Source organism: Lepidochelys olivacea (assembly GCF_965140295.1).
Source record: "Lepidochelys olivacea isolate rLepOli2 genome assembly, chromosome: 9".
Classification (NCBI taxonomy): Eukaryota; Metazoa; Chordata; order Testudines; family Cheloniidae; genus Lepidochelys; species Lepidochelys olivacea.
This window is the reverse complement of record NC_140419.1, coordinates 75880476-75893515: the sequence shown is the minus strand read 5'-3', so window position 1 is coordinate 75893515 and position 13040 is coordinate 75880476. Positions and strand designations below refer to the sequence as shown.

Sequence of the window (13040 nt, the reverse complement as noted above, 5' to 3'; positions counted from 1 at the left end):
GCGGATTTTGCTCACCTCAGAGGCCCACTGTGACCCTCCACATAATCCTTCTCTCTAGAGACAAGGGTCACAGTCTACTGAGCCATTTTCCTCATAAGCCAGCAAGGGAGGTGAGAAGTTATCCTTCCTTGCACAGTCTCTGTTGTCTCCCAGTCTCAGTGATTAATCAGGGGGCAAAGGTGCGGGGGGGAGCCCAGGCCCACTCTCTACTCCAGGCTCCAGCCCAGGGATAGTATCAGCTATGGTAGCTGACCTTTTAGAAACATGACGTACAATTCCCTGGACTACTTCCCCCACAGCAGCCCTCACTTCCTAAAGCTCCACTTCACCCTTACCTCATATGTACTCATATGAGTGTTTACTACTCAGCCTCTCCAACAGCACAACTTCCTTCCACAATTCCTGACATGCACACTCACCTGAGTGACTGGGAGGCTTTTAACTAGTTTCAGCCAGCCCCTGATTGGCTTCAGGTGTCCCAATCAACCCAGCATTCTCCCTGCCTTCTGGAAAGTTCTTAATTGGCCCCAGGTGTCTTAACTGATCCGGAGCAGCTGCCATTTCACTTAACCTGGTACCAGGGATTTGTTTAGCCTGGAGCTAATATATCTATCTCCCACTACTTTTCTATAGCCAACTGGCCTTTCCCCGTCACATTCTGTAGTGGACTTCCTGGAGAAGTAATAGAACCTAGATGCCTGACAGTCTGATCAATTCAGGTATCTGCATTTTATTATTTGTGCTTGTAAGTGATTGCACTTAAAATTGCAGGCACAAAACAGCTGGTGCCATTGTAGAGGCTGTTTTTGAAAATATGACTCAAACATTTATAGGTTGAAGTAGATCTGAGTTCTCACTTAAAATATGATATGAATGGCTTGAGACTTCTCTTAGCCAATCACATTGAGCAATTTGTTGCCTTATTATGAAACTAAATAATGGCCTTATTGCTAAATGGTATGACAGTATCCTCTTTTAAGAAATACCCCATTAAATTTGATATGATGATGAAAAACTTATCTGTAAAAACTGCATGATTAAGCGAGGAAAATATTAACTTAGCAGCTTTCCCTAGTAAATAATTCCTTGTGTATTAGTACTGCTTTTTTCAAATGTCCCACCTACCTCTTTTCTATTTATAACTGAAAAAAAGCATCTGATCTTTACACAGTTGCTGCTGGGTTCTGTTTTCTTATTTCCTGAAAGGGAAGTTAACCAGTCTCTTGCACAGAAAAATCAATTTGGGGAAATGAAGATATCCCTATAAGAATGGGCATACTGGGTCAGACCAAAGGTCCTTCTAGCCGAATATCCTGTCTTCCAACAGCGGCCAATGCCAGGTGCCCCAGAGGGAATGAACAGAACAGGTAATCATCAAGTGATCCATTCCCTGTCACCCATTCCCAGCTTCTGGCAAACAGGCTAGGGACACCCTCTCTGCCCATCTTGGCTAATAGCCATTGATGGACCTATCCTCCATTAACTTACCTATTTCTTTTGAACCCTGCTATAGTCTTGGCCTTCACCACATCCTCTGGCAAGGAGTTCCACAGGTTGACTGTGCGTTGTGTGAAAAACTACTTCCTTTTCTATGTTTTAAACCTGCCTATTAATTTCATTTGGTGACCCCCTAGTTCTTATGTTATGAGAAGGAGAAAATAACACTTCCTTATTTACTTTTTCCGCACCAGTCATGATTTTATAGACCTCTATCATATTTCCCCTTAGTCATGTCTTTTCCAAGCTGAAAAATCCCAGTCTTATTAATCGCTCCACATATGGAAGACGTTCCATGCCCCTAATCATTTTTGTTGCTCTCTTCTGAACCTTTTCCAATTCCAATATATCTTTTTTGAGATGGGGCGACCACATCTCCAAGCAGTGTTCAAGATGTGGGCATACCTTGGATTTATATAGAGGCAACATGATATTTTATGTCTAGTTATCTATCCCTTTCTTAATGATTCCCAGCATTGTTTGCTTTTTTGACTGCTGCTGCACATTGAGTGGATATTTTCAGAGAACTATCACCATGACTCCAAGATCTCTTTCTTGAGTGGTAACAGCTAATTTAGACCCAATCATTTTATATGTATAGTTGGGATTATGTTTTCCAATGTGCATTACTTTGCATTTATCAACATTGAATTTCATCTGTTATTTTGTTGCCCAATCACTCAGTTTTGTGAGTTGCTTTTGTAACTCTTCACAGTCTGCCTGGGACTTAATTATCTTGAGTAGTTTTGTATCATCTGCACATTTTTTCACCTCAGTGTTTACCCCTTTTTTCAGATCTTTTATAAATATATTGCATAGGACTGGTCCCAGTACAGACCCCCCCCGGGGGACATCGCTATTTACCGCTCTCCATTCTGAAAACTGACCATTTATTCCTACCCTTTGTTTCCTATCTTTTAACGAGTTACCAGTCCATGAGAGGACCTTCCCTCTTATCCCATGACAGCTTACTTTGTGAAAGAGCCTTTGGTGAGGGACCTTGTCAAAGGCTTTCTGAAAATCTAAGTACACTATATCCCCTTGTCCACATGCTTTTTGACCCCCTCAAAGAATTCTAGTAGATTGGTGAGGCATGATTTCCCTTTACAAATACCGTGTTGACTCTTCCCCAGCAAATTACGTTCATCTGTGTGTCTGACAATTTTGTGCTTTACTATAGTTTCAACCAGTTTGCCTGGTACTGAAGTCAGGCTTACGGGCCTGTAATTCCTGGGATCATCTCCGGAGCCCTTTTTAAACATTGGCATCACATTAGCTATCCTCCAGTCATTTGGTACAGAACCTGATTTAAATGATAGGTTACAAACTACAGTTAGTAGTTCGGCAATTTCACATTTGAGTTCCTTCAGAACTCTTGGGTGAATTCCATCTGGTCCTGGTGACCTATTACTGTTTAGTTTATCAATTTGTTCCAAAACCGAACCTCAATCAATGACAGTTGCTCAGATTGTCACCTAAAAAGAATACTCAGGTTTGGGAATTTCCCTCACATCCTCAGCCATGAAGACAGATGCAAGAATTCATTTAGTTTCTCCGCAATGGCCTTATCATTCTTGAGTGCTCCGTTAGCATCTCGATTGTCCAGTGGTCCCAGTGGTTGTTTAGCAGGCTTCCTGCTTCTGATATACTTAAAAAAAAATTTGCTATTACTTTTTGAGTCTTTGGCTAATTGTTCTTCAAATATTTTTTTGGCCTTCCTAATTATATTTTTATAATTTGCCTTTATTTGCCAGAGTTTATGCTCCTTTCTATTTTCCTCAATAGGATTTAATTTCCACTTTTTTAATGGATGCCTTTTTGTCTCTCACTGCTTCCTTTACTTTGTTGTTTAGCCACGGTGGCACTTTTTTGGTGTTCTTACTATTTTTTTGAATTTGGGGTATACATTTAAGTAGAGCCTCTACTATGGTATCTTTAAAAAGTTTCCATGCAGCTTGCAAGGATTTCACTTTTGGCACTGTACTTTTTAATTTCTGTTTAACTAACTTCCTCATTTTTGTGTAATCCCCCTTTCTGAAATTAAATGCTACTGTGTTGGGCTGCTGTGGTGTTTTCCCTGCCACAGGGATGTTAAATGTAATTATATTCTGGTCACTATTACCAAGCGGTCCAGCTGTATTCACCTCTTGGACCAGATCCTGTCCTGCACTTAGGACTAAATCAAGAATTGCCACTCCTCTTGTGGATTCCAGAACTAGCTGCTCCAAGAAGCAGTCATTTAAGGTGTCAAGAAACTTTATTTCTGCATCCCGTCCTGAGGTGACATGTACCACCAGTTGAAATCCCCCATTATTATTGAGTTTTTTATTTTTATAGCCTCTCTAATCTCCCTGAGCATTTCACAGTCACTATCACCATCCTGGTCAGGTCCCTACTGCTATATTCTTATTCTTAGAGCATGGAATTACTATTCGTAGAGATTCTATGATACAGTTTGGTTCATTTAAGGTTTTTACTTCATTTGATTCTACGTTTTCTTTCACGTATAGTGCCACTCTGCCACCAGCACGACCTGTTCTGTCCTTTCGATATAGTTTGTTCCCTGGTATTACTGCGTCCCATTGATTATCCGCATTCCACGAAGTTTCTGTGATGCCTATTATATCAATATCCTCATTTAATACGAGGCACTCTAGTTCACCCATTTTATTATTTAGACTTCTAGCATTTATATACAAGCACTTTAAAAACTTGTCACTTTTTAGCTGTCTGCCATTACATGATGTAATTGAATGGGATTCTTTTTCATTTGACTGTTTCTCATCAGATCCTACCTGTACTTTATCCTCGTCCATTCTCTCCTCTTTACTAGGACATAGAGAATCTCCATTAATAAATCCTCCCCTAAGGGATGCCTCTGTCCAAACCACGGTGCTCCTTCACACCTGTCAGCTTTCCCCCCACCCTTAGTTAAAAACTGCTCTATGACCCTTTTAATGTTAAGTGCCAGCAACCTGGTTCCATTTTGGTTTAGGTGGAGCCCATCCTTCCTGTATAGCAGGGGTGGCCAAGCTGAGCCTGAGAAGGAGCCAGAATTTACCAATGTACATTGCCAAAGAGCCACAGTAATACATCAGCAGGCCCACATCAACTCCCGCACCCATTCCCAGCGCCTCCCACCCACTGTGAGCCCCACCCATCAGTGCCTCCTGCTCCCTCCCTGCATCTCCCGATCAGCTGTTTCGTGGCGTGCAGGAGACAGCGGAGGGGAGGGCGGAAAGGAGTGAGGGCATGGCAAACTCAGGGGAGGGGATGCGAAGGGGTGGAGTCGGGGCAGGGTCTGTGATAGAACCAGAGGTTGAGCAGTGGGCGCCCCCCGGCACATTGGAAAGTTGGCACCTGTCGCTCCTGCCCCAGGGTCGGTGCCTATACAAGGAGCTGCATATTAACTTCTGAAGAGCCACAGGTTGGCCACCCCTGCTGTATAGGCTCCCCCTTTCCCAAAAGTTTCCCCAGTTCCTACTAAATCTAACCCCCTCCTCCCTACACCATCATCTCATCCCCGCATTGAGACCCTGCACTTCTGCCTGTCTAACTGGCCGTGCACGTGGAACTGGAAGCATTTCAGAGAATGACACCATAGAGATCCTGGACTTCAATCTCTTACCTAGCAGCCCACATTTTGCCTCCAGGACCTCTCCCCTATCCTTCCCTATGTCATTGGTACCTACATGTACCACGACCACCAATTCCTCCCCAGCACTACACATAAGTCTATCTAGATGTCTTGAGAGATTCGCAACCTTCGCATGTGGCAGGTAAGTCACCATGTGGTTCTCCCAGTCATCGCAAACCCAGCTATGATCAAATCTCCCACAAATATTACCTATCAACCATTCGCTGATCAGAACCTTTTCTCGGGCTTAATGGGTATTCTTTTCTAGTGTAGAAAGGACCTTAGAAAGTGGGAAAACAGTGCCTGGAGCAGGGCCATCCCTAGCTATTTGGGGGAGGGGGCTGGCCTCAGGCCTCCATGGGAGGGGGGTGCTGGCCACTTGCTGCAGGAAGTGGAGTGACCCTGCCCTAGCCTGCTCTGCTCCCCTGGCTCCCAGCCACACTGCCGGTGAGTGCTGGGGGGCGGTTCCCCGCTCCCCCCAAGCCTGGGAGCCAGGGGAGCGGAGCAGGCTGGGGCCGGGTCACTCCACTTTCCGCAGGAAGTGGCCAGCCCCCTTCCTACCCCCGTCCCCCACGGAGGCCTGGGGCCAGCTCCCCCAGCTCCCACCCGTGGAGAACCACCCCCCAGCACTCACTGGTGGCGCGGCTGGGAGCCAGGGACGCAGAGCAGGCTGGGGCTGGGTCACTCCACTTACCATGCCGTGAGTGCAGGGTCGGGCCTGGCTGCAATCTTCAGGGGAGTGGGGGTAGGGCTGGGGCGGGAAGACGCGGGGTTGGGGCGGAGCAGGGGTGGGGCCTGGGAAAGAGCCAGAGCAGTGGCTGGAGCAGCACACAGCTGCACAGGGCACCCAAATTTCCTGGTGCCCTACCCAGCTGCGTGCTTTACGTATGGGTAAGGACGGCCTTGGCCTGGAGCATAGCAGCGTATAGCAGTGAGGTTTTGAAAGTGATCCGGTCTCCAGCTGGCACCTGAGCGTCTAGACATCTTGGGCACTGAGTGCTGAGAGCATATTTGGAAAGAGCACATCACAATCTGCTTTGACAATCCCCTTTCTCAGTACCCACAACTTGGTGGAAAATACAATGCAGAGCTTCCAACAGAGGCATTTTGAAATTTCCCCTGAAGGGGACTTGCCCAAGGTCATACAGGAAGTCTGTAGCTTTCAGCCAGGAATAGCATTCTGGTCTTCAGGCTTCTAGTACTGTGCTTTTACCACAAGATCTTCCTCCTCCTCTATGTCATCTTAAACAAATACAAATACAGTCTGACAGTAGAACAACAATGGCTAACTGGAGATATGCATTTCTATTAATTGAGCCTTTCTGTACATAAATATTGCCTATTCTAATATCTATCTTCTAAATTTTATTGTTAGTTTCTCATTCATTGTACATGTATAGAAAAAGCTTGGCAAATATACAATTAATTAGGTATATTTTTAAAGGTAAAATGCAAGTCTAAGATGATGAGATATATTTCCCTCTAGATACATAAGGATGTATATGAGCTTCCTGAATGTTGAGATCATGTGTGAATTCCTAAATGAGAACAATAGTATTTCTTGTACAATCCACATTTCTAAATGCACCGTTCAAGGGAGGTCTAAGAGCAACAGACATATTAGTCCAACTCCATTGACATCAACAGAGGTTTAGTGATTTAGACTGGCTGAGTATCTGTCCCCATATGTGAAAACACACCAGGAAAGATAGTTTCTTTGGGGGAAAAATGGGGGGTGGGCAAGGGCAGATAAAGCATTCCACCAAGAATTTGTAAAATATATATTTTTCAAGTGTTTCGGCCTGGTTGCCTGAGTTCCTCCTGTCAAGTGATAAGCAGCCTTGATTCCCATTAACTTCAGCTGAATCTCATGGTGGTCAGCATCTTATGAAGGTGCTCAACATCTTGCAGCATTGGGCCATTCTAGATTGTGCCTATAGCAACACTTATAATTAAGAATGTCCGACAACTTCCATTATAAAACCCTGTTTTCAATTGTTTCTAATATTGCCCCACTGGGATTTAAATTTGGCATGCTAGGTGTATGTTTCTAGCTGACTTCTAGAAAACTGCAAAAACAATTTAGGCATTTCTCAGAATGAGGCTAGGGAAAAATACATTCCTTTTGCCCATGTTAAAAAAATTCTTATCTTTTTAATTGAGAAGATCTATACATGCCCCATACATTGGAACAAGAAGGTGACCTTTGGCAGGGGGATTGCTCTGATGTTAGGGATGGCCTTCTGCTGTCCCCATGAAAATCTGATGAAATTTGGTCAAGGTATGAGCTTCTGAAAATCTCAATTTGCACATGCTCAGAAGACACTTTCTAGTTTGGCAGCTAAATTCTCTGAAGATTCTATCTGAACTGAGGATGCTCCTTCTGAAGATTGTGGGGGATGAGCAGGATTTTCCCTGCTGTGGCACTGGGCACAGGAGCTGAGTGCAGGGAGATTCTCTCTCTTGTGCTCTCACTGATTCTGCTGGTGCCCAGGGAGTGGGGAGGAGAAGGAGGAAACTGCTTGACAGAATGGTGAGGAGCCAGGATGAGGGGACTACAAAGGGTATGTGATGGGATCCACCGGGGTACAACCTGGAACTGGGGTACTGCTCTGCCCTCTTAACTCTCCAGCCTGGGCTGTCTCTCTCAATGTTTTGCTAGTGACAAGCAGCAAACCCCTCCAGGTGCTGTTATCACTCATGCTCCCTGAGCTACTCTTGAATCACACAGAGAAAGGTATCACTAAATCTCCCCAGCCCTGTACCCCAGAAGCCTGGCCAGTGTAAGTTCATTACCCAGTCCGCCCCTCCCTCAATGTAGAGAGGGCACGTGCTAGTCTTTGTAAACTGAGCAGAGATTTCCCAATCACTTCAATCAAAACACACTGTTTTAGGTTAAACATATAACAGATTTATTAACTACAGAAAGATAGATGTTAAGTGGTAGGCAGAGATAGTTACCAAAGAAAGGTCAGAGATAGTTACCAAAGAAAATAAAAAGGTAAGCATGCAGTCTAAATCTTAAACTTTATTAGTCTAGGCAGTATTTGGGCCAAGTAGTTTTTCTCACCCCACTGGATGTTTCAGGTTGTTTACAGTTCTTAATATACAGGCTTCCCCTTTAAGCCTGGGACCAGTCTCCTCAGTTCAAGTCTCTGTTTTCCAGCGTTCTTGTTGCTTCCAGTGGAGGAGGGGAGGAGAAAGGTAAAGACATGATGCCGCTGTCCCTTATTTTATATCCTCCGTCCATGTGCCTGGAAAACACTAGCCCAGACATGTCCTGGTGTGCTCTGCTGGGTCACAGGGTTGAGCAATCCTCCATTGTGTGATGCTTGCACAACTCTTTTACAGCATTGTAAATCCCTTGATTACAACTCCCCTGCTGATTAATGGTCGTTTACCACCCTCCTGGGAGTGGGTTACCTCCTTTGTTGTCACTGGAGAACTAGCAGTGGAGACTCTCAAACTACAACATATTTCAGTAACAGTCATACAGCAAAATCTCATAACTTCCTACACTCTAATGATATACATATTTTGACAGAACACTGGGTTTCAGCAGATCATGACTTTTCATTTGATATCTTACATGGCGTGCTTTTTATGAAATATAATTATATGTTGGGTGAATACGGGGTTCCAGGGTACGGCTTTGAGATACAGAGTGCCAAAGGTGGAGACTGGGATGAGGAACTGGGAGGTAGGGTATCTGAGACAAGGAGCTGGGGAATTGTGTTGAGGTGCTGATGGGGCTGTAGAACAAAACTGGGATTTGGACATGCAGAGGCTGGACAAGCCAGGGGCAGAAGAGGTCAGGCATTGAGGGTACAGGGGTAGAAGGATCTGTAACCAGTAGAACACCCTCCCCATAAAACCTGGAATAAAACCCAGTATTCCTGGGCCTCAACATTCATCTGTTGTCAGCAAACAGCTGTGAAACCAACCGAAGGGAGTTAAATACTCAACTTCCACTGAATTCCAGTGAGAGTTGGGCACCTGTTTCCTTTAGGTGTCTTGAAAACTTCAGTCCTGCTGTTTATGTTCCTCACCTTAATACCATACTTTCTGTCTTAGGTATGTCTACACTGCAGTTAAAGGTGTGATTGCCACATGAGTAGACATGTGTGACAGATATTAAAACCGCATACAGTATTTTTCGGGCAACATATTATATGAAGTTTATGTATCACAGTGGGCCAGAGATTGTATGTATGGTTGTGCTCTGTTCCATGGGGGAGGGTTATTGCAACTCCTTCAGGAATCAAAAACAGTAGGGGGTGCTTGAGGTGAATCACTTAGGTTCTAAACACCTCCAGAGAATTACCACTCCCAGAGAATCTTGCATATACTGGTTCAAACTAGGTTTTCCAGAGAGCAACAGACAAAGAAAGGGCTTTGGCATAAAAAGGCTTCATTCAAATTGACTCAGGGCCTTCTTTCTGATCCAGCAAACAGACAGGACCTGCTGTCTTAAGCAGGATCACAACTCTTGCAGAAGGATTGAAAAGACTTTGGCCTATTAGGGCCCCATAAGATTGATGGGTGACCTCTGGTAAGGTGTTTGCATGCATATAGGAACTTCTGGTTTTTTACATGTTTTCTCTATAATGCTTTTGCCTTAAGAATAAATGGGCTTATTTAGAAAGAGCTGTGTAGTAATTTGTGATTACTGGCAATAACCTCAGAGAGAAAGCAAAGCACAGGCCTGCCCTTTTGGCAGACTGGCTTGTTGGGGATATCACAGTGTAAGGCTGGGAGATGTGCAGCCTTAAAACCTACTCAGAAAGGAGACAGACTTGGGTCTCTGCCCAAGAAAGGTGACATCTGGGAACCAGAAATCTTATGTGGGTGCCCTTGAGTGACCATGTAGAGGGAAGACTTGTGCAGTTACCCTGAAACTGTGACAATATAAATATATATATTAGTCTTGCTGGTAATACTGAATCTCAGCTGAACTCATCAATGTGGTGTAATGGGGTATCCAAACCCCACACTGGGCTGAAAGAGGTTAAAGGACAGTACTGAGCCCTGGTAGCCCCATCCCTCCATCCCTGCAGACCATGCTCCAACTGGAGAAGAGGTTGAAAAGGGAGCAATCCCATTTAGAAGGGGGAGGTTGAGGAACCTGACAGACTTATCCTGAAGGCTCCTGAGAAGGGTGCTGGAGAAGCCTCCCTGAAGGAGTATGACTGTATGCTGAGTCCGTTTGGGGTAATGGTTTGGTTACCTTTTCCTTTTCTTTTCACTGTATCTGGGACTGACCACTGAGAGAGGAAAGCAGCAGCAAGAAGTGACCAAGGGGAGGTAACTCAGAGGGCACCTTTGGGGGCCAGGCACTGTTGACCCTCTTAGGGCCCTGGGTCGGAGCCTAGTGGAGTGGGTGGGCTCAGGCTCCCCTACCACTGCCCTTACTACAGGAGGGACTTGAATCACCTATACTGCTCACTGTACCTCTGAGTAGAGGTGAGCCAGCACTGTGAGACTGACTCTCTGGGAGAGGGTAGTAGGTGAGCTTACCACTAGGCAATCTTAACCCACAAGGACCCTATTACAGGGGGTGTTATGGGGTCCTGAAAGAAGGTAGATGTTTAGATATAAGAGAGCAGTAAAACCACAGCAATATGGTAAGTGACTGACTGTATGTACAGAATTCAGTTCTTACAGAGAAAAGATAGTGAGTGGGCTGTGACTGAAAAAGCAAGAGATCTTCTATCTTCTATGAAGAAACTGACAGCAAAGACAGCTGATAGAATCTAGCAAATTAATATCTCCTGGAATTATATTATATATGGAATCATATTATATATATGGAATTATATATAATATAAATAAAATCAACAAGTAGACTCCTCCACATCAAGGGTCTAGTCAAGCACTCCTTTCTTACTCAAAACTCCCACTGACTCTATTTGGAGTTCAGGGAGCACAAGGAATGTAGGATCAGGCCCCTAGCTTCTTAGCGCCTAACAGAAGAGAACATTGCTCTTCCCGTACATTGCTTTCATAGCATTCTAACATTGCTCTTCCTGTACATTGCCCCTAAATTCACATACCCTCACAATCACTTTCTCAACTTGAATAGTTAAATCAGGTCAGGGGTCTGGTGAGAGTGAGAGATATAATTAAATTCTTGCAGAGTCCAGATGTATTCTGGGAAGTTGTTCGGTACAGGTGCAGAGAATGTGTTTACTGATGGTGAGAGGAAAAAAATAGGAGCAGTGGGAAAGTCACCCATGTCTGCACCCAACCTTGTGAAGGGCTGTCCTGTGCCATTTGGGCGGCCATGACCTAACCTTTTACCTGTGTAGTTATAGTTCAAACCAAAGACTTAAAAGAAATTAATTGGCTACAGTTCTAGCTCAGGGATACTGGGAATATGAAGACTAAGGGCCAGATTGATCTGTTACATCTTTATAAATTCAGAACAAGCTCATTGACTTCAAGCATAAATGAGATCAGAATTTGGCCCTCGGAAATGCAAACGGAGAAACCCACCTTAAAGGATAAATAAAGCTCTGTGGTTCTGGTCCTGCTGCAGTGAAGTCAGTGGGAATGTTAACACTGATGTTAATGGGAGCAGAAACAGCCACTAAGTGCATTGAGCTGTAACAGACGGAGAAATCTGCAGATGCCTGCCTACTCTGATAATTATTCAAGGAATCAGGTAGAAGAAGAGTAGGTAATTTGGGAATTACTATACTCAAGGGGAAAATATTTTTTTCTGCTAATCTATTTTGCCTCTTTTCACAATGCCTGTTTTAGTAACGTAAGCAAGGGGCTGTATAAATGCATATTCTTACTTCTTATGACTGTGGAGCGTATGTTCCACTTTGATTCTGTGCATTTTGACATGTGTCAAAGGATTATCTGTATTGTTTTTTCCCCAGTATGCGTTAAACTATTTTTAATCCATATTTTCAACTGAAAACTCATCTCCGTGCTTAGGAAGTGCATCCTCACAGCAGAATACTTCGAGTCGGGGAAAGCATAGTATTTCCTGACTGGCAGTATGCACATGCCAGAAAATCTGAAACCCAATGGGAAATGCAGGAAAGGATTTCTCCACTTTGAGTTCCAGTCCTCACGCTCAAACCCATCCAGAAACACTCCTCAGGCACTGTGACCTGAATCCTGGAGGATGTTAGGTGCTAAGGCTCTTTAGGAAATCCCACTCAGTGCCTACCTGCAACTTTCAACACCTACATACCCTCAAAAACCATGCCCATAGTGGCCGCTCTTGTGCCAACACCAACGAGGGCCTGTGGAATAGAGTTTTCAAGGAAAGTGGTGGGAGCCCCATCTCTTGAGATGAGAGCCAGGAGGAAAATATTCAGCAGATAATTTTTGAAAAATAATATATTTGTATTCAGTAAATTACCTGAGGATAATTTCTTTCCATTTTTCCTGGATCCACAGATTTTAAGGACAGAAGGAAAGGACCATCTAGTCCAGTGGTTTTCAACCTGTGATTCGTGGATCCCTAGGGATCTGCAGACTATGTCTAGGGGGTCATTACCATAAAACAGTGGTATTCAACCCGTGGTCAGCAGACCCCTGAGGGGCCCCAGACTATGTCTAAGATTTTCAAAGGGGCCACATATCCATTCAAAATTTTTTAGGGGTCTGCACATGAAAAAAGGTTGAAAACCACTGATCTAGTCTGATTTATATAATACATTTGCCGAGCTTTACTTGACACAAGATTAGACTAGATAAAGCACTAGACATTGCATTAGAGGCCAATTCTGCCTTGAGTACGGGATGGGCTTTCTATCATTGTAACTCCATTGACACAGAAGACTTGGGTGCAGTGTTCTTCTGACAGTCTACCTTTGTCATTATTAACACCTGAATGGAAACCTCTCTGTAATTTCTCTCTGTGAATCCTGTTTATTTGTATGTACTC

The 13040-nt window shown here is 44.2% G+C and overlaps 1 protein-coding gene across 1 annotated transcript in view; it reads left to right on the top strand.

Moving 5' to 3' along the window:
* LOC311525827 (TLR adapter interacting with SLC15A4 on the lysosome-like) overlaps positions 1–13040 on the top strand; it is a 36820-nt gene that overhangs the window by 16555 nt on the left and 7225 nt on the right. The window lies entirely within an intron of this gene.